Source organism: Ochlerotatus camptorhynchus, unplaced genomic scaffold (assembly GCF_037179485.1).
Source record: "Ochlerotatus camptorhynchus isolate MF236.1 unplaced genomic scaffold, CSIRO-AGI_Acam_v1.1 ptg000070l, whole genome shotgun sequence".
NCBI lineage: Eukaryota > Metazoa > Arthropoda > Insecta > Diptera > Culicidae > Ochlerotatus > Ochlerotatus camptorhynchus.
In genome coordinates, this window is record NW_027040560.1 from 6085660 (window position 1) to 6111586 (window position 25927).

General features: G+C 42.1%; 1 protein-coding gene across 2 annotated transcripts in view; it reads left to right on the forward strand.

The window, feature by feature from the left end:
* Positions 1-25927, forward strand: part of LOC135697463 (cytotoxic granule associated RNA binding protein TIA1) — a 1329144-nt gene that overhangs the window by 677697 nt on the left and 625520 nt on the right. The window lies entirely within an intron of this gene.

Sequence of the window (25927 nt, forward strand, 5' to 3'; positions counted from 1 at the left end):
AACCATTGATCACGAACTATGTTGCATAGAGAAGCGCTATCGATCCTGCGGACTACTGCTACAATTTGTTGGTAACTCTTTTTGCTTCGAGTCAATGGGCCAACGAAATCCATAGCGATTATCTGCCAAGGGTATTTTGTGATCCTTTGATCACCCATTAGAGGAACTACGGGCACATACGCATCTTCCACTTCTTTACACGTACCACAATTTTGAATGTATTCGCGTATTTCTGCGGCTAATCGCTGTTGGATACGATCAATCGCCTTGTCTAGATTGTCAAGATGTATTGACCCATCGTGATTTTCACGGATTACGTTGTCATGTGGAGGAACTAATTTCCATTCCTATGATCGTAAGGTAGATTAGAAGTGGAAAAAAATTTCAAAAAATTTTCATTTTCTATCCAAAAATCCACAAAATCGTCAGGTTTGTCGTGAACTTTTTTGTCAGTGTCTTCTTACCATGACGAAGATACTCTAGTGGAAACAACAGCAATGCTCCTGGAAAGACGTCTGCGACAATATTGTCCTTTCTCTTTCTATGTACCATAGTCATATCGTACTGTTGTAACGTTAAACACCAACGACTACAACGGGAAGCTGTCTTCCACTTAGTCGTCATAATGTGGGATAAGGCTGACAAGTCAGGGATCAAGGTATAGTGGGCTCCTTCAATATACCCTCGTAATGCTTCGATCGCCAGCAACGCCGCTAAAGTTTCATTCTCATACGCATGATAGTGGCGTTGAGGAGTTGTAAGCTTATGCGAGAAATAAGAAATGACACTCTCTGAGCCCTCGTGCTCTTGAGTGAGGATCCTAGCCACCGCTACATCGCTGGTATCAGTCTGTATGCAGAATCCCTTAGACAAGTTGGGACTCATGAGGATGGGAGCTGAGATGAGCTTTTCTTTAGTAAAACAGAAAGCTTCTTCTGCTCGTTCATTGCGTCCAAGAACGTTACTTTTTGTTTTTAAAAGATCGGTAAGTGGGGTAATATTTTTTTTATCTAGTTCGTTTATTTGTTAGGCTCAATCGCGTTAGATTGACGGAGCCGATAATTCATTGTTCATTGGTTGTAACAAAATTAACTTATTGCTATCCTAAGTAACAATTATGGTTTTATCGGGGTTCTGTAGACCATGATTTAGACTTGAAGAATGCTATAAAACCTCTATAAAGCTTGCAATGTTACTTGGGTATGTCTAGTAGGAGTTGGGCCGAATACTCGTGGCTTACCCGAGGTTATAGGGGTACATTGTCGAATGATAGGATTAGGGGAGGAGCTTGAGGGTGGGTTTCGTTGTCTCATCAGAGCGTTGTCGCCAGTATGAACGGTAGTGCGATTCTGGCTTCGTCTGGAGTTTGATCGGTTATGGGGACCAGTAGGTGAAGCTAAGACTCATTGGGGGGACAATACAAACAAAAACTTATGAAGAGAAACAAAGGAACTAAATTCTTATACTAGACATTTGCAGAAGCACATAAATCGATTGCATATAGGAGATATCGTGGGTTGAAAACAATTCTCTGATAGGAACAAGACCTGTGCGCCGATCAAAATATTTTCGGCGGTGGCGTGATATGTTATTTTCTGCCGGCGGCGGCGGCGTGGCAGCATCACGCCATTTGCTTTCGGCGGCGGCGGCGTGGCGGCGTATGTCAGCGTGAGTTAATTCCAACTGATTTAGAAAAAAATTACTTTCCGAACCAAATGCTACCCATATTTGATTTCAGATTACTGAAACATGGGAAAAATTAAAAAAAAATTGTACACAGGTTAGAAGAGTGCTAGAAGACAAATTAAAACCACAATCAGTTTTCCTAATATTCGAGAAGTTTTCCTCGGAAAAGTGTCGGAAAATTGACTCATTCTATGAGTGACCAACGATTTCGCGAATTTGAGTAACCTGAAGTCTCATGCTTCGTTAGTGAGGTGACCAAAATCAAAAGAGGCTACTGCTCAGAGGAAACTAGCAAAACTTCAACGTCTAGCATGCAATTGCAAAAACGGGTGCGGTGCGTAGCACCCCATCAAAAGCATTAGAACCCTAGCAGCACACTTGTCACTGAGTAGTTGTGGAAACTTGTATGTAGCTTATTTCAGTCACAATCAAGTTGCGACTACTTTTGATGATGGAAGTGTGTTGCTTGGGAAGCAATCCTCAATCTGCTGCCCTTGCATGAACATGTGCAACTAGAAGTGGAAAGAAGGGCTCAAAAGATCTAAAAAAGTAATGCCAGTTGATCTTGTTGGCCATCTAAGCATCTTACAATACTTCCAAAGAGGACTAGGGAGGAGTATGAATGGAGACTGGATGAAACCAGAGGACAACTATGAAATTCCCTTCAACGTATGTGAAACGGCACGTACGGATTGGGAAACTGGTGGTCCTAACTTTCGTCAAGACTCAATCATATTTTTCACAGATGGCTCAAAAATTGGAATACGAACAGATGCAGGAATCTTTGGCCCGGGACAAATATTTCAGTTGTGATGGGACATTTGCCAAAGGTGTTTTAAGCGGACAATACTGTGGTATAACATACTGTACGGTAAAAATGGAACAGTTTGGATACTTTTCCCCAGTTTTTCACTAACTTTGTAACGGAATCCGCTGCCTTTACATGTGTCCGCAAATATGCTTGGGTCAGGACCCAAAAAGTTTCGATTGGCCTGGCCTGGGGACAGCTTGGTGGATTCATCTCCTTGGGTACGAATTGGATTTTGTTGGCTTTATACCAGGCTATCGTGTCCTTGGAGTAATGAACCGACGCCAAATCCGGCCAAAACAGTACTGAGGCGTCGTTTTTGCGGATCATGGTAACAGACGCTTGTTTGAACACTCACGCACTTAAACATCGGTTGTCATTGTCTCCGTTGTCACCAACGGTTTGGAAAGCATACCACACTCACCAAATAACATTTTTACCGATTTTTTCGTCAACACTTCGGCCATCACGAACGGCTTAGTACTGATCACTAGGAAGAGTTTTGTAATCAAATTTAACGTATGATTCAACGTCCATAATCTCGAACACCGATTTTCCGCACAGCAACTGGTCTTATAAACCTTTTTGACGTTTAATAGTCTTTCTCAATCTAGCATACATGGATGAATGAACGGTTTGCTTTCCCACTAATCTGTTTCCCTCTTGCTCGTACTCGTTCGATTTAAATAGTGTAGTAGTGTGCGCCGATTAAACGTCAAAAAGCTCTATATCTTCCGAGCAGGGTGGCCAGACCTACCGATTTATCGGTAGTCCTATCGATTTTCGATATGCCTACCGATTCACAGACAAAAGGTTAAAAAGCACCGATTTTTCACTTTTCCTACCGAGAATCACAGATTTTTAGTAATCTTGAAAAATATTCATACTGATTTCGACACGTTTAAAGCAGAAGAACTGAAGGATAGTTACCCCCTCCGCTCATAAAGGTTTCAAGTATCGGGAAAGCCTTCTTCAGACGGCCTGCCGATAAGTATCGATAATAGTTTTGAGAAGCCACCGAGCCCTCGGTTTGACGGATGCGGCTTGTTTTTACCTTCGCTTTGGCTTCTTCTGCTTCTTAAACGTCTTTAGACCCATTCTTGCCTTGGCCCGCTGGACGTTACTTTTCGAGGATCCCACTTTTCTAGCCACGTCTCGAACCGAAGCCCTTTTCTTGCGAGTGAAAGCTTGCACGATTTTCCGGTTCAGATTCTGGTCAACAGGGTTCCGTTTACCTCCAGATTTTTACTTGTCCTGGAAAGTTGCTTCATCACCATACTTCCGAATCGCGTTTCGAACGGCTCCGATGCTTACAACTTCCAATTTCGCTAATTTACTCAGAGAAATGTTGGAGATTGGGCTGAAAGTCTCCTTAATAATGATATTTAAAAGAAAATGGGTATAGTACACGATCTGTTTGCGCTTTTCCAGAGAAATGCTTCGCATTGTCACGGAAATGTAAAGAACCGCAACTTGCGATACGCGAAACTGTTGGTCGAAATGTAAACAATGATTCAGCGTGATAATCAGCTGTTTAAACGGCATCTAAAACAAGCAGGGGTGTTTGAAAGTCGTGCTTAGACATTCTGGGACACCCTATATTCACTTATTCACCTTTATGTAAATCCGACCTGAATGATTCATTATTGTGTACTCGATCGAGAAAGTGCGAACAAATGTCAAAAAACTAAATGACAATCGGTGCACTACACGCTAATTTCAACGCGTTCAAGATGCATTCTACCTAAAAGATGCTAAGAATTTTTCATCGGCGTGACATAAATGTATTCGGCGGCGTGGAAGATTTTACTTCGGCGGCGCGCCGGCTTAATTTCATCGGCGGCGGCGGCGTATGAAAATCGTCGGCGGCGGTGGCGTGGCGCGGCGGCGCACAGGTCTAATAGGAACATAGGATTGTGGGCCTCGAGGGTATTAAAAAGTCGCTCTCTGGCGACGTCATTATCCGTAAATTGCCAAACTGCGTGATCGATGTCATCGTAACTGTTTCCACACCGACCGATGGTGCTGTCCACAAGACTTATTCTATGGATATGTGCATCTAGCGAGGTGGGGTAGTAGATCCACTAAAGTCCTCTATAAATCTACGGTAATAATTACACATACCTAAAGATCTGCGTAATTTATTAATTTTTATTGAGTGCTCATATTCCAGTACAGCTTTAACCTTTTCTGGATTCGGACGTAAACCTTGAGTGGACAGCAATTAACCTAAAGGCCGGCGTACAATAGATACGTTTTCAGGTTTTTTGACAGTTAGCCCATGCATTATCTGTCAAAAAACCCAAAAACGTATGCATTGTGCGCCGGCCTTAAGAAAGGCAATTCATTTACGCCGAATTTAGATTTCTCTAAATTTATTGCCTTTAAACGACGTGCAACTTCTTTGAGCAACACGACGTGTTTTTCAAAGGTCTCACTTACGATGACTATGTCATCTATATATACAAACACTCGGGGTTCTAATTCACCATGCCCTAAGACCAGGCTTACTGAAGCTCCTCAAACGGCGGCAGGAATATGGAAGAAGTAAACAAAAACTCCTCGAGAAAGAGGGAGAGTGAACTTCAGCGAGAGGATGATTTAATGTGAGGTGCGCTTTTCGAAACTCCGGATGACTTTTTTGTTCGACGCAAGAAGCTCAGAGTTTACCCAGATTGAGAGTAAGAGCGAGTGATAGAAAACATGAACATGAATGACAGCAAACCTCACTCTCATTTTATCCCCTTTCGCTCACAAGCTCTGAAACTCAGTGGAATGATTTGGCAGAAGGCCTTCTACTCCTCAGAAAAATGGTACGCTAAGCTCATTTCAAACTCGCGAGCGAGGCTCCATCAAGCCTGCCTAAGACTTGGTCCATCGGACGGGACGAATGTCGCCGGGCTATTGATCAAGCCAAAGGATAGCGTGGTGAACTGAAACATCCCTTTTCCTTGGACGATGAAGGCTATATATCGACAAAAAGAACCTTCAAGAGGAATTTGAAAAAAAAAGAAGCTTGAGACAGGTCGATGGTACTAAGGTACTTGAGGTAATTAACCTAATATTCTAGTGAGGTAGTTGAACCGGGTTTTATTCTTCTCGAGTTGCTAATTAGCTAATTAGGTCTCGGACAAAGATGATCACGACTGTTCAGGGAGTGGGTTAATTTCTTCAACTAACGCACTTTGTTGAATCGACGGAGATATACCGAGTTGCTTCCAAAAGTCAATCCCGAGGATGCAATCAAGCACCAAACTTTCTATAACTAGAGTATCTGAAAGTATCCAAACATGAGAGTCGAATGAAAAAGGTATATACAATTTTCCCAGTACATTGAGCTTGGGGCCTCCCTTAGCTCAGTCGGTAAAGGCGCAGCTACAAAGCAAGACCATGCTGGAGGTGGCTGAGTTCGATTCCCGGTCCGGTCTAGGAATGTCTCGACTTCCCTGGGCATAGAGTATGATTGTACTTGCCACACAATTATACTATTTAATGCAGAAATGGTACAGACATCGAAAGCTCTCAATTAATAACTGTGGAAGTGCATGTAGAACACTAAGTTGAGAGCACGCAATAAGCTAATATGCGATATGCAATAAGCTTGAAATGCGAAGAAGAAGAATAACATTGAACTTCGTACCACTAGCGAAGCATATTTCAAAAGGGTATTCAAAATGTATAACTTTGAATTTTTTAATTATTGATAAATACGGTCACTGATAAGGGTTACTACCTGAATTAGGTAAACCTTTGGTAATGTAATTTTACTTTAGCATTCGGCCTATTATCATTAGGTACTGAATTAGAGATAGCATGTATGTAATGTCATGGCACTAAAAGTTGGCTCCCAAAATTTAAAAGGAGTTACGGAATCTTCAATCGACATTCGATCGTCTGAAATCCGTTTTTTTTTAATACGGACAATGTTGGGTGTCGAATCCTTTAAATCCGTGCATTCTGATCAATAGTGTGTGATTCAATAGTGTAGTTGCTAAATCTACAGGAAATACATTGGTCAGGGGATTTGTGAGCAGCAATCAAACTGACTAAAGATTGGATGTTATTTGAACTTCCTTCCTGGGGATTTTCTTGTCCAATATAAGGTTTTGAATCGGAAGTGTTGGATGACAAACCTTTTGGTTTCGCATTTGATTTGAATTGATCCTTATTTTGATTGTTGCTGTTGTGGTTATTGTTTGGTTTCTGTTTTCTAAAATCAGACTGTTGGTTATTATTTGTTATTGGGTTATTTGGGTTTCTATTATCCTATTTTCCAGGTTTAATTCCATTTTCAACGTTACAACGAAAAATTTGAAGCATCAATCTGACGACCGGCATGAACCAATTTTTGTAGGGTCTCAACTGGTTTTCATAATAAATACTTTTTGTAATCTTCCCGCATATTCCGTTTTAGTACATCTAACTTTTCGGGATCACCCATCTGTATTGTCACTGACCTAAAGAGCTTTTCCATATCATAGTTAAAATCTTGAAAAGACTCGTTCTTCTGTTGTCGACGTTGGTATACTTTTGAGCGCACTCAAACTCTGGGTGAACGAACGATTTCCTCAACTCCTTGACCATGGGACCTTGAGAACTCATCGACATGAACCAATTCAAAGCAGGGCCAGTGAATAAGTGGAACGCAGAATCAAACAATTCTCGCTCTGTATGCACCTGAGTCTAGGCGGGTAAAATCACAGGTGGGCAGGACCTCATGGTCTCCCAGTGTTAGTGAGTTTTTGCCGTTAATGTTCACGAAAAGTTCACTATTTTGCCATACAGAAATTCAAAACAAAAAAAATGTATGGGCGGATTTGGACAGTTTTTGACCTGCTTCATACGACCAGAAGTTGTATGCTGGTCACAAATGCCATGTCAAACTGTTTTCCTACGCAATTAATCGATGTGGGTTTCGCTAATAAACACGAGGAGCATTTCTTATAGCAAAACTTGCCATAACAAAATGGGCATAGTTCAGTTTAGTAAACAAACTAACACTTCTTCCTACTGTCACCTTTGTATTACCCGCCTAGCACTTAAGTACGGATAACTATATGCAGAATTGACATGTGGATAACCGCCAAAGTAATGCGGTGTTGTGTACGAAATCTAAACAGTCGGAAGAGAAGTACTGGTAGTCGTGGTTGGTGTACTTAAATTATTCGAAGTTGCTACCGGAGGATTCGGAGCGCTTACCGACGTAATGACTCTAGGCGCATTCAACATATTCACCATTGTGGTGGATGGATTCCACATTCGAGCACCTGAAATTGTGATTATGATAACCAAATTTCTAGACGAAAATTCGAATTTTTCTTCTGCTCTGGACACTGACAGTTCACACGTTTGTAATAATAGTTGTGATGCTTTCTCATGCTTACCAGCAAGAGGGATCTATAAACACATCGTAGTAGTAAGTGTCCCCGAAAAAAAAAAGATTTTTGTCTATGGGTCAACGCACTGTGCAACGAGTTGATCCAGAAGCTGAAAAATTCCCTCAAATCCCTATCGGAGTGCATCGCCAAAAAGGACGAGATAGCGAGGCATTGGAGGAAGATATGAGGGCGCTTAAGACAGAACTGATGGTCAAGAGCCACTCGGCGAATATTGAAAGACAGTTGAATCTGATACAGACAACGACCAGTGAAGATTGCAAGATTGGACGAAGACTCAAAAGAGGTCGATGCACGATCTGCTGAAGCTTATTTCGGAAAAGGATTCTTTGAACCAGCAGAATCTGCATCTGAATGATCAATCCAATAGGCCAAAGGGAATAGAAAATTGACTATCAGATGCTACCGCTGACTGAGCACACGAGATAAGCAATTTCTCGTCGTGGTTTGAAAGATGGACAACCTAAAAGAATAGCTGCGCACGTTGCAGGACGACAAAGAACGACAAACTGCGAAGTCAAACAGAGGGAAATTAAGGAACGACAAGATGAGCATAGCATAGCATAAACCAGGTTGCACAATGTCATAAATGGTACGAGCTCCAAACTGTTGTTAAGAAGGAGACCTACCTTCATCCGTTGCTGTTAGATAGTAATTTGTGATTAATTACTACCTCTTAGATAAAGGATGTGTCTCCCTCCAACAGACCAGAGCTGTCCTAACCACGTCCTTGCATCTGGTGAGAAAAGACGAGGAATGTTAGTCCGACACTTACTTAAGATATATGCAGAGAACTCTACGACCCCTCATAAGTGTCATGGGAAGGGTGGATTTTTGTAAGTAGGGAGGGTAAGCCATAGGATACGCCCAGTCGGAGTTGCTGGCAATCGTTATATAAAGCATTTAATAAATAGAAGCTGTAAGTAGGGTATCTGTCCGTTGTTGCTGTCCATTACCAAAACATATTATTCAAAACAGTCTTCAGATTTTGGAAATAAGAAACGTTATCAGCTCGATCCTGTTGCTTCTTTACGCCTGAAAATGTTGATCCTAAACATATGCACAATTCATTCTGATCGATAGGAGGTTCTCATGTGTAAAAGGTTATTAATAGTATGTGGAATCGTAGATTAGAATGGAAATTCGCCCTTGGCCTAACTCCCACTGTCTGGCAGTGACATAATGGATAAAATCTGCCTGAAATAATTTCTTATGATTGCAAGAAGCTTGAACCCGGGAGTTAGAAGGTGACAGCTCTACCGCAGTGCAATACTTGATTGACGCGTATTTAGTAAGTTTTGAAATGATCGTCTTGAATTAGATGGATATTTCCTATCGAGGACAGAGGAACGAAAAGGTAAATAAACTTAGCTGAGCGTAACTGCGCGTAGATTAGAACAATCGCCACCACATGCAACGGATGAGAATTCGAAAATTTTCACTTAATGCACTTTTCAACATCACTTATGTACATTCAAATTAACACTTTTTAAAAATGAAATTGTTAATCTATAACACTTTCACTAGAACGAAAACGATGCAGCAAAACAAAAACACGTCATTTTCGCAGCGCGGCCTACTTCGATCAATTAAGGAACGACAAGAGGAGAAAATGATCAAGCAACTGAGCGATCAGTTGCAAGAAACTGAAAGAACACCGACTAAGAGAGACGATCGTGTTGCTTCATTGGAAAGAATGAAGACCGATCTATAGGAAAACATACAAGGTCTTCGTCAGGAATTGACTCTACTGGAACAAGAGAGTCTCGCTTGAAAGATGATTTGGAGGTAGATCCAACACCGTAACTCGCCACGAAGAGATGATCCGCCTACGTTGCTTGGAGTCTTGGACATTCAACACAGCATTTGCCACAATTCTTCAATCCTTTTCAAAGCTTCTCCAACAAGAATTCCCAATATCTCAGTCTAATATTACTCCACCCAACAGTGAAGGCCTGCCTGTTTACGACCCGTTTGAAGAAGGTGCGGATTTTTATGTTATTCCAATGCTCACCCAGGCCCCTTCCACGCACCACATTTACGCATACTCCTTTGCATGAAGGTGTCTTCTTGTTCTTCTTTGGCACCCAATCAGCTCAAGAACTTGGGTCGCTTACTGGGTGGTAGGGCGACGACGACCCGAAGTAACCTATAAAAAAAAGCCTCCTTTTGGTTTGATCAAGCAAGGAAGCGAGATAAGTGAGAAATGGCAGGGGGGAGGGAGGAGGAATATATGTGTACACACATGAGAACATCATTTTGGAGGAGCGGCCCTCTCGGTCGATCTGTTTTGATGACTTTGAAAAGTGCCGTCATCATCACCAATAAATTATCGAAATCGAATATATTGACGCAGGAGAGCGTATCCACACAGACACAAACAGCACATAAACCGAGGCAAATCATAAAAAATGTAACAATAGCAGCGGCAGTAACAGTAGGTATCAACGAGAGCCGGTTTTTCTTTGCCCCAGTGACGGGACGAAACCCGACAATGGTGACACAGAGGCCGGAGTGAGGCGCGTAAAAACCAAAAGAAAAGCGTCGTATGTAACACCGTCCCAGTGCCAATGTTATAATAAAAAGGACTCTAGGCTTCGTCGCACGTAAAACAGCGACGACACAAAGAACCGGCCCCGGTGTGTGGGGAGTGGGAGAAAGGGGGAAAACCAATATCAGAGCTTTTTGCCAGATGTGGGACAGGCAGCAGCTAGTGCAGAAGTTAGTTGGGTGGTGGGCTAGTGAGTATCGGCGAGCAAGAGAAATAGAGAGAAAGCTCTCGCCGTGGCAGTATAGGACGACGAACAGTGTAGTAATAAACAAGCGAGCTTCGGCGGGAACGAGAGCGAACGATACCTACTACTACGTACTAACTTTTCTTGAATGCACTCTGTGGCGGTTTCATTCATAAGACAGACCGGCGAAACCTACGAAACGAGCGATGATGGTACACGGATGACGACGATGATAATGACTACGAAGATGACGATCTTTGCTTAGTTCAGAAGTTTGTGTGTGTGTGCGATTTTTTTAAAATGAAGCTTTTCCTCATAAATGTGGCTTAACTTAATGCAATTTTAATTGTGTATGAGGTATTTTTTTTTTACTAAGGTACCATCCACAAATGGCGTGGCATATTTTGATCAATTTGCCTATTTTTCTATACCTAATACATGGCTGGTCACAACTTCGGAAACCCCCTCAAAAGGTACGACATTAAGCATAAATAGCTCAACAAACGTGGAACAGTAAGATTAAAATGTCATGACTGAGTCGAATTAGAACTCTTTTTAATTGGAAAAAAAATAGCAAAGTTCGGAACTATTTTCAAAAGATAGGGGTACGTGGGTCGAAAAATAATGGAAGCTACTGTTATAGAGAGTAACAACCCCAGTTTAGTTCATTAAACAATATTTCAAATTTTGGTTCTTTTCCTACTATCGATTCTTTTTCTTATCGGTGTGCAGTTAGTGGCATCACCCGTCCTTTATGCGCATTGTGAGTGCCACGAAGTGAGTGTTAGATTCCCGCTGCAGTTGGTGGAACTTTTGACGTAGGATTACGTCTATCGGTAACATATTGGGGGTGCAATTTAAAAAAAAAACAAAATCGGCTGCGTTACGAAAAGTATTCAGGTTTTTACCACTTATGAATCTATCAATAGTGGATGGATTTAAATTCTAAACAAGCCAATCGATTGGAAATTTTTTTTTACCTTAAGATGATGGGAAACCAGCACTCCGTTTAACTACCGATCACGGCGGGCCGAAACGAGCATACGAGCGATGGCGGTCATCACGTGAGTGTGGGGTGTCGTGACAGGAATCAACCCTGTATATAAAGCGCTCGTTGGACGAACGCTTTGTTATTTTCAATAAACTGCACACAGAGCAGGAAAATTGTGCCTTCTTGGCTTTGTTTCTACGAAACTTTAACTTAATTGAAACTAAAACGGAGATCACTGAGAAGAATTTTTCAATTAGACATCTGCTCACCAGCCGCTATGAACTTTAAGTGAACGAGAAGAATCCTAAATGCTACTAAATACCTCGTTTTTTAGAGGAAATGGCCAATGTCGACTGCTAATGACATTTGACATTTCTATCACATTCTAGAATGTTCGTTTTTGCACTAATGCCATCTTACATTTCGTTCGAAAAACAACATTATTCTATAACTTTGTAACCTAGTGTTGATATATATTTGAAGTTGCATTGGAAAAGAGGCATTGAAATTTAAATAGTATACCATTTTATAGCAATTTATTAAATAACCGAACCATGCTATAAATTCAATATATTGCATTGGAGATGGAGAAACCTTTAATTGGAAACCTATACTAAATAAATAAACCGCATTCATATGAAAAACTAATCGAAATAGATGAACAACGTTACATCACACCACACCATTTTATGAAAATTTGATTAATTTGAGATTGATCAAATTTTCATAACCGTAAATGTTTTTTTTTTTTAATCCTAAGTGAAGTTTGTATTCCATTGTTAGAAGTGTTGCTCTGCCTCGTATTGCATCAAGCTGAGTTCAAAATATTCAATCGGTACCACGAGATGATATACTTACTACACCAACTAATTCGTAAATTATCAAAACGTAACTGAACAGTTAAACGAAAATCCAGCGATACGTACATTTTACATTATCGAACATGATCGACCACCAATAAAATCATACGTAAGCATCAAAGATTGCATGAAATCAACCACATCAATATTACATTGACCTAAATATACTGATTTTCTAGCACTTGCAATTAATTCAACAGATGCACCATAACATTCTACCACATCAACATTGTGTTGACAGACATCGTAAAAAAAAATTATGGGACACCCTTCTAACGACAGATGTCAAAATAAAACATCGCAGCACTAACCGACAGTATTGAATTCAGCCCTGGCCTAACTTTTGACAGAGCGATGAAAGCGAAAATAAATCATGACAATTGAGAAAAAAAAAACAAAAGGAGATTACGCGGTGAACTATGGAGGCTAGAAATTTCTTCGAAAAATTGAGGAATTATTTCAAAAACCTGGGAAGTATATTTACAATTTACAAGTGGAACATTTTACTAATCTATTAACTTTTGTTTCAGGCTAAAGAAATCTACGAAAAACTACAAAATAACCCTACTACCGCAGAGTCATCATTCCGTATTTTAAGGACACAATGGAATCCGATGTAGCTACAGATTTTGGAACTAGCTACCTATACTACCGCAGAAACATTAAGTGCGCTGCTCCTTCCAAATTATGCTACGAGTTCATCGACCTAATCAGCTGACGGAATGACACTAACTTTTCAACAGAGAAGCGAGCACACGGTAACCAGCGTAAACACATTAATGTGTAAAATTTCACACATTTCGTGAAAAAAGGGGTCTACTCATAAAATGTGTAAACTGCGTTTACACATTTATGTGTAAACCCAGCAAACGTCAATAGAAGTGTATTTTTTACACATTTTTCAAAAACGGTTTTTAAAGCAAAATGTGTAAAAAGTAATCATTTCTAGAACTTAAATATAATGGGTGCGCATGGTTTTTATTGCCTTCGGAATTTTCTTATTTGTGTTAATTATAAAATAAAGATTGCTCGAATACAATAATATTTTATTAAAAAAAAGGAATGCCATCAAAAAATCAGTACCGGCGCCGGTGTTGTAAGCGTGATTGCCTCTTTCCCCAGCAGGCCTGATTTCAATCCCAGTCGGCACCGCTGGGATGTTCTGAGGCATAACATCTCTGATCACGCCGAGAATCACGCCTTCCTTCGGAAGGGAAGTAAATCCATTGGTTCCCGGTTCATGAGTTGATGGATCGATAGGTAGGATCCAGGTGTGGGAGCTTCCTTCCTGGCGTCAGTAGCATTGGTGCTCAGCACGGAAAACAAATTAAGGAAAAAACAAAAATCAGTATGAAGCAAGCAAGTTTTTCCAAAACTTAACTATGAAAATAGTATAAATCACCTACCTTCTAGTATGTCCATCGTCGTACTGTCCAGCTTGGACCGTAGTTCCTCCATTTTCCTGTTGTACTTCACTGAAATATAAACAAATTACGTGCGTAAACAAGGCAGGCTACAGCAAAGTTTGAAGTTTTTTTACCCATTAATGAGTATAAAAATACACATTTTTTGACTGGTTCTACATTCTTAAAATGTGTATTTTTTTATACATTTTAAGATCTCCAAATTTACACATTTTTTGACAGCTGCATATAAATATAAAAAATGTGTATTTTTTTACTCATTTATGTGTTTACGCTGGTTACCGTGCAAGTGACAGTGATATTCCTATTTACTAACCTAGGCTAAGTGAAGATTTTGTTTTATATTCAGTGTAGTGCTATTTACAAATTCGTGTTAACTAATCTAGTTTTTTTTCCGGTTGTTTGACGTTTTATTGGAGCTATCTCCAGACGTGTTTTGATAGGGAAGATCACCAGTCGTAAATCATTAATACAATTTCATAGCTTTTTTTTCCTTTTTTTTTTGTTTTTCTTATTAGAACTTTTTGAGAAATGTGGCATGGAAAATCCCTAGCGATTTCCCGGAATTATCAGCTAATGCATAGCTATCCCCAAGGACTTTCGTTACTACAGCTTCCGTGTACTTGGGAGCTAATTTTGCACAGAAATCTTTCCCCTTATCAGACAGAAACGTACTTTTCTTGAGAACTTTCTCACCTACTTCGTATTTCGGTGCTTTTGAATTAGATCTTAAGTTATAATATTTTGCTTGCTTTAGGTACGCTTCCTTCAAGTTTTGGCGGACTTGAGCGTACAAAATTTCTCTTTCTTTTGCTGAAATGGTGTGCTGATCCCCACCAGTTTCTTTAAGTGATGCATATTCTCGTCCGTCGGAGATCATATTTCTTCCGAATGTTAAGAAATACGGAGTATGTTTTGTGGACTCATGCGTTGAGTTTCTTATCGCATTTGCTATGCTCTGTATGTTGTCTGCCCACGTTTTGTGACTTGATTTGATAGTGGCCCTAATTGCGGCTGTAATAACCCTGTTAACTCTTTCCGAATTGTTAACTTGTGGGTGGTAGGATGGTGTGAGCCAATGGGTAATTCCATGGTGTGTTAAGAATTCTTTAAACATTTTTGATGTGAATTGGCTACTATTGTCCGTCAATATTATTTCTGGTACGCCAAATAAAAGAAAAATTGATTGTTCAAGAAATTTAACAAGTGAACAGGCTGTTGCCTGTGTAAAAGCTTGAACCAGAACAAATGTTGTGAATACATCGGACATGTACGTCGAGTTTTACCTGTCGGTGGAAACGGACCCAGGTAATCCAACGTTAGGAACTGCCATGGTTGGTCACTGAGTGGTGCGAAGTGAAATTTTCTTCATGTTGGTAGTGTTGAAATAAACGTTTCATCACCGTCGGTTGGTAGAGAGAAGTGTCAAACGGCTTTTTGTGCAGAGCCGATTCGTGACTTTGTTGACATTGTTCATAGCTGGAGTTTTTACGGAGTGGAATAAAATTCAGAATGAAGTGTTTTGCTCACTTTTGCAATTATAAAGATGGACACGACGAAAAGCGAAGCCTATTCAGTGGAAGTGCTGTCGAAATTCCCTGGGACCTCCAATGGCAACGATTTGACTTCCCTCCAAATCGTGTGAAACTCGAACATGAAAACTCTATAGAACCCCCGTAGAACCTCGCTGGCAGCAACTAAAATATCCACTGAAACCTCTTCTGTCGCGGGAAAAATCTGTTGAAATTTCCTGGAACTTTTGTACTATCATCACAAATCTCCTTAGAACGTTCTCCGAAGTCACAGTCGTTCCTGAGCGAAAAAAAATCGGAGGGGTTTTTTTCAGCGCAGGAGTCTACTTTGGTCCAAAATACGCAATAATACTGTTATTTTTAATTGTTTGAGTCGTTTCGAATCACGTTTTTAAAAAGATCAAAAACATTACTGAAAAATATTTATTTTTTATTTTGGACGATAACAATACTTCTATCTATTTCAACGAACCACAATGATAAAAAAGTGGTTCGATTTGACAGCTCGAAAGTGGTTCGATTTTGAGGTCCGTCTTCGCACCACTCAGGTTGGTCACAATGCTGTTTCTGGGTGCCCATAGGTGGGGTGCTATTTATGTTTGTACTTTTGGAAGTTTTACAGGGCAAACAAGTTTTACAAAACTGTCTTGTTTCTAGGGCCATTCTAGGCCAATAATGTTTTTCTTTTAGCTTGGCAATTGTTTTTTCGTAGCCTAAGTGAGCTGGATCATGCACACCTTTTATAATCTCTCTCCTTTCTTGTTCTGGAGGATAGTATTTCCAAAGGAATCTTTTATCCTCAATCGTTGCTGTGTTGTGGACAAATTTGAAAATTTTGCCACCAACCAGTTTAAATTCTTTAAATTGATCAGGGTTGCTACTTATTTTCGTACGCAAATCGGCATACTTACTATCACCTATTTGAATAGTTTCAATCCTTGATAAGCAATCCGCAAGTACATTGTCCTTACCCTTCCTATACTGTATTGAGAAGTCAAAGGATTGCAGTTTTAAGGCCCAACGAAGTAGTCTTGAATTTCCGTTAGCCGCAGTAATTGTGAACAGCCAAGTGATGCTTTTGGCATCGGTTATGACTGTGAAAGTTGTCCCCTCGATATAGTGTCGAAAATTTTCAACAGCAAGTAGAACTGCAAGACACTCTTTCTCAGTCGCTGCATATTTACGTTGCGTGCTTGAGAGTTTTTTACTAAAGTAAGCAATTATCCTTTTCCCTTCGGGGTGGACTTGTAGGAGAGCTGCTCCGACAGCCAGTTGGGATGCATCGGTCTCTATTATGAATGGGAGATCGTAACGAGGGTTTGCAAGTACAGGTGAGGAAGTTAGTACCGATTTTAATTCAGCTAGCGCACGTTCTGCTTCATCGGTCCATTTGAATTTTTTTGCTTTTTTTAAAAGATCTGTAATTGGTGCTGTTATGTGGCTATAACATTCGATAAATGTTTGGTAGAATCCCATCAATCCCATAAGTCGTCGGACATCCCTGATTGACTTAGGGCGGGGGTAATTAAGTATTGGTTCTAGCTTTGCACTGTCGATTGCCAGGCCATTCTCAGTTAATAGGTACCCCAGATATTTGACTTGCCTTCTACAAAAGCGGCTTTTTTGAACAGAAATTGTCAAACCAGCTTTCTCTAAGCGTTTTGCCACTTCTTTCAAGAGACGGAAATGTTCTTCTAAGGACTCTGAAGCTATCACTATGTCATCTAAGTAGATGAATACGAAGGGTTCAAGATCGAAGCCCATGGCTTTATTCATTAGCCTACCCATCGTAAACGGGGCGTTTCTCAGAACAACTTTAAATCGAAAAAGTCCTTTTGGGGTTCGGAAGGCTGTAAAGTTTCTTGAATTTTGTTTTATTGGAATTTGAAAATAGGCATCCTTTAAATCAATGATGCTAAAATATTTTGCTTTTTGTAGCCTATGAAAAATTTCATTCACGTTGCGCATCAGGTAAGCGTCTTTTTTGGTAATTGAATTAATTTTTCTCGAATCCAAGCAGACTCGAATATTCCCATTCGACTTTTTGACCGGTACTAATGGGCTAGCATACTCACTAGTGCACTCTTCGATCACATCTAGCTTTTCGTATCGTTCAAGTTCCTTTTCTATGTTCTCCCATACACTGGGCGAATATCTGTACATAGGCAAGTCCCGCATTTTTGCGCCTTCTATCGTCTCAATTTCATGTCCTATTAGGGTAGTTCTACCAAGTTTGTTTTCACTAGTCCATTGGAAACATTTTAATGTTTCTGTGAGCTGTTGTCGCTCCTGTTAAGTAATGTTCAATTTCTATGTTTTCAATTTCTCGTTCGGGGTTGCTAGATAATTCTAGAGAGGAACACGACAGGCATATCTAGTGATTCGTCTTGTTCTGGTTGTGCCTTATGAGTAAGGATGTTCTCATTTTCTGTTAGTTCTAATGAACATATCGTTAGACAGATTTCTGATTCTAAGTCGGTAGGGTTCAATTGTCGATTATGATCTGCGGAGATTAAATTGATCATGGGTTGTCTGTTGATATCTAAAAGATCAACAGCAGTTACCTGATCGTCACTTTTGATCATCGGTCTTATCTCGAAGGCATTCCAGAAATCCATCCCTAATATTAGTGATTTCGAAAGTTGGGGGACAACAATTGTCGGAATTACCTTGGTAACGCCTGCAAATGTGTAAGGTACGTTTGCGTACCCAAAGCATTCATGTTCTGTGTCATCCGCTGTGCTGACTAACACGTTTGCCTGAAATAATTTTAGCTCATGTTTTTGGAGAATTTTTGTCGAATTCAGCACGCTAATACTTGCGCCTGAGTCTAATAAAGCGATTATATCTGTGTCCAAAATATCAACGCGTATTCTTGGACAAACGTTAGGGTTGACCTTTATATGCAAGGTTTCTTGATACTTTTTAAATTGCTCAGAGCTGTTGGTTTTAGGGACCACTTTTAACATTTGCGAGATGGACGGGTTCCCTTCAGTGCATCCCGCATCTAGTTTAACGATTGCTGTTGAGAATTTGTGGAATTTTGTTTGTTAGCGTTAGGATAAGATTGGGGGTGATTGCGCTCACATGTTCTTGTGGTTCGACCAATGTTTCCACAACCCAGGCCTTTTGGAGTGAGAGGCAATCACGCTTACCACTACACCACCGGCATTCATAACTTTTGAACAGCTCGACCGATTTTTTGGATCAACTACACAAATGAAAGATTACTAACGGTCACCGTGCGGAGTTAGTCTCCCTTGATATTTCAAAGGCGTTCAACAGGGCATGGGCACCTGGTGTCATCAGGCAGCCCATCGCATCACACATTTTGTACGGAATTTCCTCCTTGATCGTACCTTCCAGGTGACTGTCGGGAACACTCACTCGGATCCGTTCCTCGAGGAAACTGGGGTGCCCCAGGGATCCGTCATAGTGGAAACGCTATTCCTGGTGGCAATGAACGGGGGGTATTCAGCCGATTGCCCAAGACAGTGCACGTAATCGTTTATGCCGATGACATACTCATCGCCGTAACGGGACGAACGACTAAGCGGACCAGGAACATAGCTCAAGCAGCAGTCTCCGCCGTCAGCAGGTGGCCGGTTTCGGTTGGTTTCCAGCTCTCCGCCCCGCCTGATTCGAGGACCACCATTCACCATCCAAGATCATCCGATTCCGCTCTAGAAAACAGTAGTACTGGATCGCACCCTAAGCTTCCACCAGCACTTCAGGATGGTGAAAGAAAACTGTCGTAGCCGCATCAACATAGTGAGGACAATCTCCCGCCCGTATCGCTCCAGCAACCGTGAGATCCGCCTTCGTGTCGCTCCGGTTGTTATCGACAGTCGACTTTTCTACGGCCTTGAAATAACCTGCTTAGCCACCGAGAAGCTCAACCACATCCTCGCTCCGGTATACAATACCTACGTACGCATCGTATCCGGCCTTCTCCCTTCCACGCCTGAAGACGCCGCATGTATGGAAATCGGATCGATCTGCTGCAGCCATTGCTACGAAAGCCGCTGCCCTCGCTGCTAAGACATCCGGGAACGAAGCGGAACAGAGCCCTCCGCACTGCTGCCAACTGTGACCTCCCTCCGGTGGCCAGGGTTCACTGGCATGGAGAGAAGAGTTGGCGATCAAACGTCGTCAAAATAGATAAGCGGATTAAGAGTGGATTCCAAGCCGGAGATAACTCTGTAGTTTTGAGATGTTCTGTCAAAGTCTACCGGAGGAGTGTTCCGTCTTCTCCGCTGAAGCCGCAGTTATTCTAGACGCAGCCATCACTCCGGCAGATCAACCGATCCTCGAGTTAACTGACTCACACAGCGTCATCCAAGCGCTGGAAGCCGAAGCTCCGAGCAACCCTTTTTTTTATGCAGGGGGGAATCTGCTCCCAGACACCTGAGAAGATAACTCAGGGTGTGGGGATGGGAGAAGTAGCGCTCCCGACCCACTAAACCTTACCCTGTGCTCTTGACCCTTGGCCTTCCCGGAACCGCTCGAAAGCATTACATCATGAGAGGGGGCCGGTTGCGCTATGGCGCATCACTAGTGGTGTGTCAGACGTGACACTCGCTACTGCACAGTGAGCAGCTGTGCAGGGCCTTCCTCTTGTTGATCGCTGTTAGTTGTTCGCCTGAGTTCTAGAGCATACGTGATAGCCAGCTAACTGTCCAGGGCCAAACAGGACAGATGTGACCGCTTACCAGCTGAGTGTGCTAAGCACTCTAAGAACCCGGTGTCACTCCTGCCTTTGCACAACGAGGGTTTGTGCAGGGCTTATCAACCTCCTGGGACGAGCTGGATGAGGCTCCAGCGTCCTTACTGTGCTGTAGTTCGTTAAGCCGCAATATCTCTCCCTTGGGTTCGATAATTAACGTTTCCAGGGCACACCAGAGGAGGTGAACTACTTCCTGCCCCCGAGCCACCCCTGAATACAAGCCATTACACATTACACCCCACCTTCAACCGTCTTTACGTGGATCTCCGGACACTGCGGTGTTCCCGGAAACGAGGCTACGGACAGACTGGCGGGATCTGGTGCATCCCGTCCCCCTACACCACGAACGTGCCCCTTCTAGACGTCAGGCGTTGGATTGTGAATACCATTATGGAAGCCTGGCAGCAGGAATGGTTCCAGTTGCGGACCACTTTCCTGGAAACCGTACGCTCCTGGCTGGACAGCCAATAGTACAAGGACCAACGGATCATGCCAAGACTCCGGACCGGCCATGCGAGGATTTCCTGTAAATTCGGTGGGACACCTTTCCGCAAGGTTTGTTCAATTTGCAGCATCGCCGCACCGAAGCCCCGATGTAATTCTCACTTTACATTAAGTTTTTAAAATGTTGTCTGTCTCATTCGTTGGGTAATCAGAGCCAGTTATACGTCACGTTAATTAATGTCAAATTGAATCCTATTTTTTTAGACAAGATCTAGCCTGACCATCTGCTGTACAACGTGATGAACAAGCCTACGGCTAAAAATCACGGTGATAAAGAAAAAAATTAGTTTTTAGGAAAAATATGAATATGGACCTAATGCTTGACATACACAGTTTTGGTCACGAACCGCTCATTTGCTAATAACTTTGCTCACATTTGTGAAGAAACAAAGCTTTTGAGAACTACGTCTTTGTCGACTATACTGGGGTGCAAATCAAAAAATATGTGTGGTGAAGGAGTGTTAGGTTTTGAACGCTTGTAACTTTGTCATTTATAGATGAAATTTAAAGCCAAATACGCCAATCGATAGGATATTACATTACGAACCTGCTGAAATAAATATTTTTCCAATTTTTTGTGTAATTAAACTTTTGAAAGTGTACAAATGATAATGTTATCTCGCGCAACACGAGAAAAGGGCCTATCATTGTTGATCGATTCTCTTCATCGGTTTTCTCTATCGCGAATAACTCGGCTGCAAATAAATTTTTCATTGAGTGTGTTGTTCCAGTCGGAAGCTATTATCATCTTCTGTCAAACTGTGCTGCGAGCTTAGCGAGAAATTCGTTTATTTAGCCGTGGTAAGCCAAAGAGAAATTCGATGAAGAGAATCGATCAACGAGGATAGGCCCTTTCCAAATGTTACGCGAGTTATCACTGTTTTCATTAAATAAGCCTTTTTCCCAAACCCAGTCATCATAAACGAATACCACTTGGTTGCACATCATTCTGCTTGAACATGAAAAGATATCAATCAGCGCTGCTCTCCTGCCTCTGCTCATAGATTCTATCATTCGTTGCTAGACCGTCTAGCAGAAAAGTTCGTTCGTTCGTTCGCTTCGCTACCGAGTTTTTTTTTTCTAGTTCGTTTTATTGCTACGTTCGCGTCGTGGAAGTGCCGTCATCGACAGGCGCATTGGCAAGTCTAATTGCACTTGCCAATAAACAAAGCATGGTACGCATGCTTCGGATGACGCAGCAAATCGGCTGCTACAAAGCAACCAATTCTCGGTGCTTGGAGTAGAAAATGGCGGTTGTGACGCCGCTGAAATTGCGAAAAAGGAGTGGATTCCCCCGTTGTTTACCCCGATGAAGGACGTCGTCCAGCTTAGGGCTGAGCTGGCAAAACGCAAATTGTTCCCGCGATTCAAAATCTGTAGCGTTGGAACAAAGATCATGTGCTCCAGCCTACAGCAGTACAAGTCGGCCGGTGACCTGCTGAAGAACAGCACAGTGGAGTTTTACACTCAAGATTTTCCTTCGATGAAACCATTGAACGTTGTTTTACGAGGTCTGCCGTCGTACGAAGCTACCGTAAAAGATGAACTAGATTGAAGCCAGAGGCATTCCACCCAATGAATCGACGGCGTGACCTGTTTCAGGTCATTATCAACCGGGAATACTACAATCCGCAACACCGTGATGTAACCCAATGCACAAGTTGCCTCTCCTTCGACCATGGCACGAAGAACTGTCATATGAAACCACGTTGCGACAAGTGTGCTATGGCCCACTCGACGGCGATCTGTGCTCAAGCTGATGACACCGACCCGAAGTGCGTGAATAGCGGCGGAACTCACCGTGCCACTACTCGGGACTGCTTCAAGCGAACGGAATTCATCACCATGAGGAAGAAGGTGGCTACTAGCAGCCAGCCAGGCTGGCATCGAAATAAACATGCACCACCAGCCATCACGGACGAACAATACCCGGCAATCCATCCTCGTCGCCTGGTCCCAAATCTTCCACCGCTACTTCTCAACAACAGTCAACGAGCCGCCCCCTCAGCTCAGCATCGCCTCACTGCTGCTGCAGCTCTGTCAAATCAAGCTTCTGCCTCGGCGCCTGGACTATCGTATGCCCGTGTTGCCTCAGGTGACTCAGTTGACGAATCTCCGTTAACATCAGAGGAACTAGTAACGCTGGTTGCAGAGGTGATCGTCATTCTGCGCACCTACAAGACTCGATCTGAACAGCTTCATGCTGCCATGTCACTCGTCACCAAGTATGAACCGTGAAGCTATAAAAATTGCAAATTGGAACGCTTGCTCACTGACGAACAAGCATAGAGAGCTACTCAACACCAAGGAGGTCGACATTGCTATCATTACCGAGACGTATCTGAAGCCCGAACTGAACGTATTCCTTCCCGACTTCCGGCTCGTCAGACTTGATCGCACCTGCTCTGGAGGTGGAGGAGTGGCCATCGCTGCAAGACGGAACATCAGTTGCCGGCTGCTACCAAACTTCCAGCTGAAAACAATTGAAGCCATCGGAGTGAGCACATCACTTGGCCCAATCACCATCATCGTGGCCCCAAGCAAACCAACATCAGGGACGGGTCGTTAGTGGCCCTCGGGAAAGACATCATCAAACGGGAACTTTATCATCGCTGGCGATCTGAACGCAAAGCACCAAGCTTGGGGCAACGGTCGGAGCAATCGAAACGGCACCATCGTGAATGAAGACCTGCAAGAGGGTCACTATGCCATCTGGCCCCGGACTCTCCCACCCGGTTGAGTCGGTCTGGGGTCCATGCGACCATCGACATCTTCGTAAGCAACATGGGACACAACATCTCGCCACTTGATATTAATTTATAGATTTCAAAACATTCAGATTACTAAATTTGATATCAAGATATCAAAATAATAACTAATTTAGGTTTTTTGCTATCCCACCATAGTTATAACAACATATTGATTACTTATTTTGTTTATTAAAGGGTGTCCACGATGAAATTGCCACACTTTGAAATTGCTCTAACTTTTTAACCGTTGGGTAGAATTTAATGAAAATTTAGGTGGATTTAGATCATAGTGCATTATTTACATCCTGCAAGTTTTAAAGTCCTGTGATCAAAACTCGCGGAAATGGAGTCGAAAGAACAGCTCGTGCGTGATAAAATCTTGCGCATTCATCACGAGAACAAGGATCTCTCGCATCGTTCCATCGCTAAAACGTTGGGAATCGCGAATTCCACGGTGTCGCGAGTGATTAAGCGGTTCGAGGAACGGTTGACCACCGATCGGAAGCCCAGAAGTGAAGGAAAAAGTATTCCGTACAACACCAAAAATCACAACCGCGTAGTTGGGGCCTTCAACCGAAATCCGAACGCCTCCGTTAGGGATGTGGCTAAGAAGCTGCACCTAAGCCGAAGTTTTGTCCAGAAGGCCAAAACTAAGGCTGGGCTTCGAACGTTCAAGATACAAAAGGCCCCTAATCGCGACGAGAAGCAGAACAAGTCCGCCAAAACCCGTGCCAGGAAGTTGTACCTCAACATGCTGACGAAAGTTGAATGCTGCATCATGGACGACGAAACATATGTGAAGGCCGACTTCAAACAGATCCCCGGCAACCTGTTTTTCACGGCCAAGGATAAGTTCAGCGTTCCGGAGCATGTCCGCACTCAGAAGATGTCCAAGTTTGCGAAGAAATTCCTGGTTTGGCAAGCCATCTGCACGTGCGGGAAGCGGAGTGCACCTTTCGTGACCCAGGACACGATGAACGGACAGGTGTACATAAAAGAGTGCCTCCAGAAGCGGCTGCTTCCTCTCCTGAAGGCCCACAACGTCCCAACAATCTTCTGGCCGGATTTAGCCTAATGCCACTACTCCAAGGACGTGCTGAAGTGGTATGCGGACAATAAGGTCAATTTCGTGCCGAAAATGTTCAACCCTCCCAACACTCCGGAGCTCCGCCCCATCGAGAAGTACTGGGCAATTATGAAGCAGCACCTTCTTAAACGACCTAAGGTAGTGAAGACAGTCGAGGAACTGAAGAAAGTATGGGTTTACATGCAAAAAACGGTTGATTCACAGGTTGTGCAGAATCTTATGGCCGGGGTTAAGGCCAAGGTGCGGGCATTTGCGTATGGACTGTAAATAAAATACGAGTAAAATGGTAAAATGAAGTTTAATAGTTATTTCTCAATCCCTGCAAATTTGATGGCAATCGGATGAAAACTCGAATTTTGCGAATCAATTTTGTGTGTGGCAATTTCATCGTGGACACCCTTTATTAACGAAATTAGTAATATCAAAATGCATACATGAACTCGTTATCAAGAAAACATGATTTGTCATCCTTCATATACCATTTAGATCTCATTTTTATTATGATTACTGTTAACTCGACCGCACGGTAGACAAAATATGTTATCACGAACGCTTATATCAAAATATCAAATTTGGTTTTCCTTTCGTTTTTATTTTTTGCTCGGGAATCGTTTGATTTATTAACTAGTCTGCATCTCCGAGTTTATCGTGTTAATTTACGCAGTTATTTTTTAATGTTCAACTGCTTTCCTCAACTCTATATTGAGTTAAAGAACCATGCTTAGTAAATGCTGATCTGACAACTACAATGAAACCTTAAAATTATTTCCATTTCGCAACAACTCGATAGAATTATATGGTCTCTCTTCAATATCTTATTTCAATTCCTATCATTCTGAACTCGCTGAAGTCAAGCACCAAAAATCTCATATTTGAAGATTTTTTTTTTTTAATGCCTGCGGCTTGATTTAATTTCACATGGCTATTTTCAATCTAAAGCTAAGTTGCTGCAGAATGTTCTCCTTTAATTTTAACATGAAACAATAGAAATGATTTTGAAAACTTGAATTTTGAATTAATTATTTTTAATAATGTCTGATTTTGGAGACAGTGAGTGAATGAGCAACGGAACACCACATTTATAACCTCCTTTATTTCCTTGCTAAATTAATCGTCCTATTTCCTAGATTGTACTTTACAATCTTGTGGAACGAAAGGGAACTTATTTAGAAATCCATAAAATGTTCTGCAAAAACTACCTTGCCAAATTTTTATTTGTGCGACAATAAAAGTCAACCATTTCAGAATTATTTAAAGGCTAGTTAATCGTTATCAAAACCATCTCATTGATTCATCATATTCCACTGCTAAAGCCTCCGAAACACGCGATTGTCATTCATTTGGCAACCCTCCCTTCTGCGAAAGCTCAAACCGGTTCATTCAAACAACCCGAAAGCTTTCCTCGGAACCGGTTCAAGAACGATCACC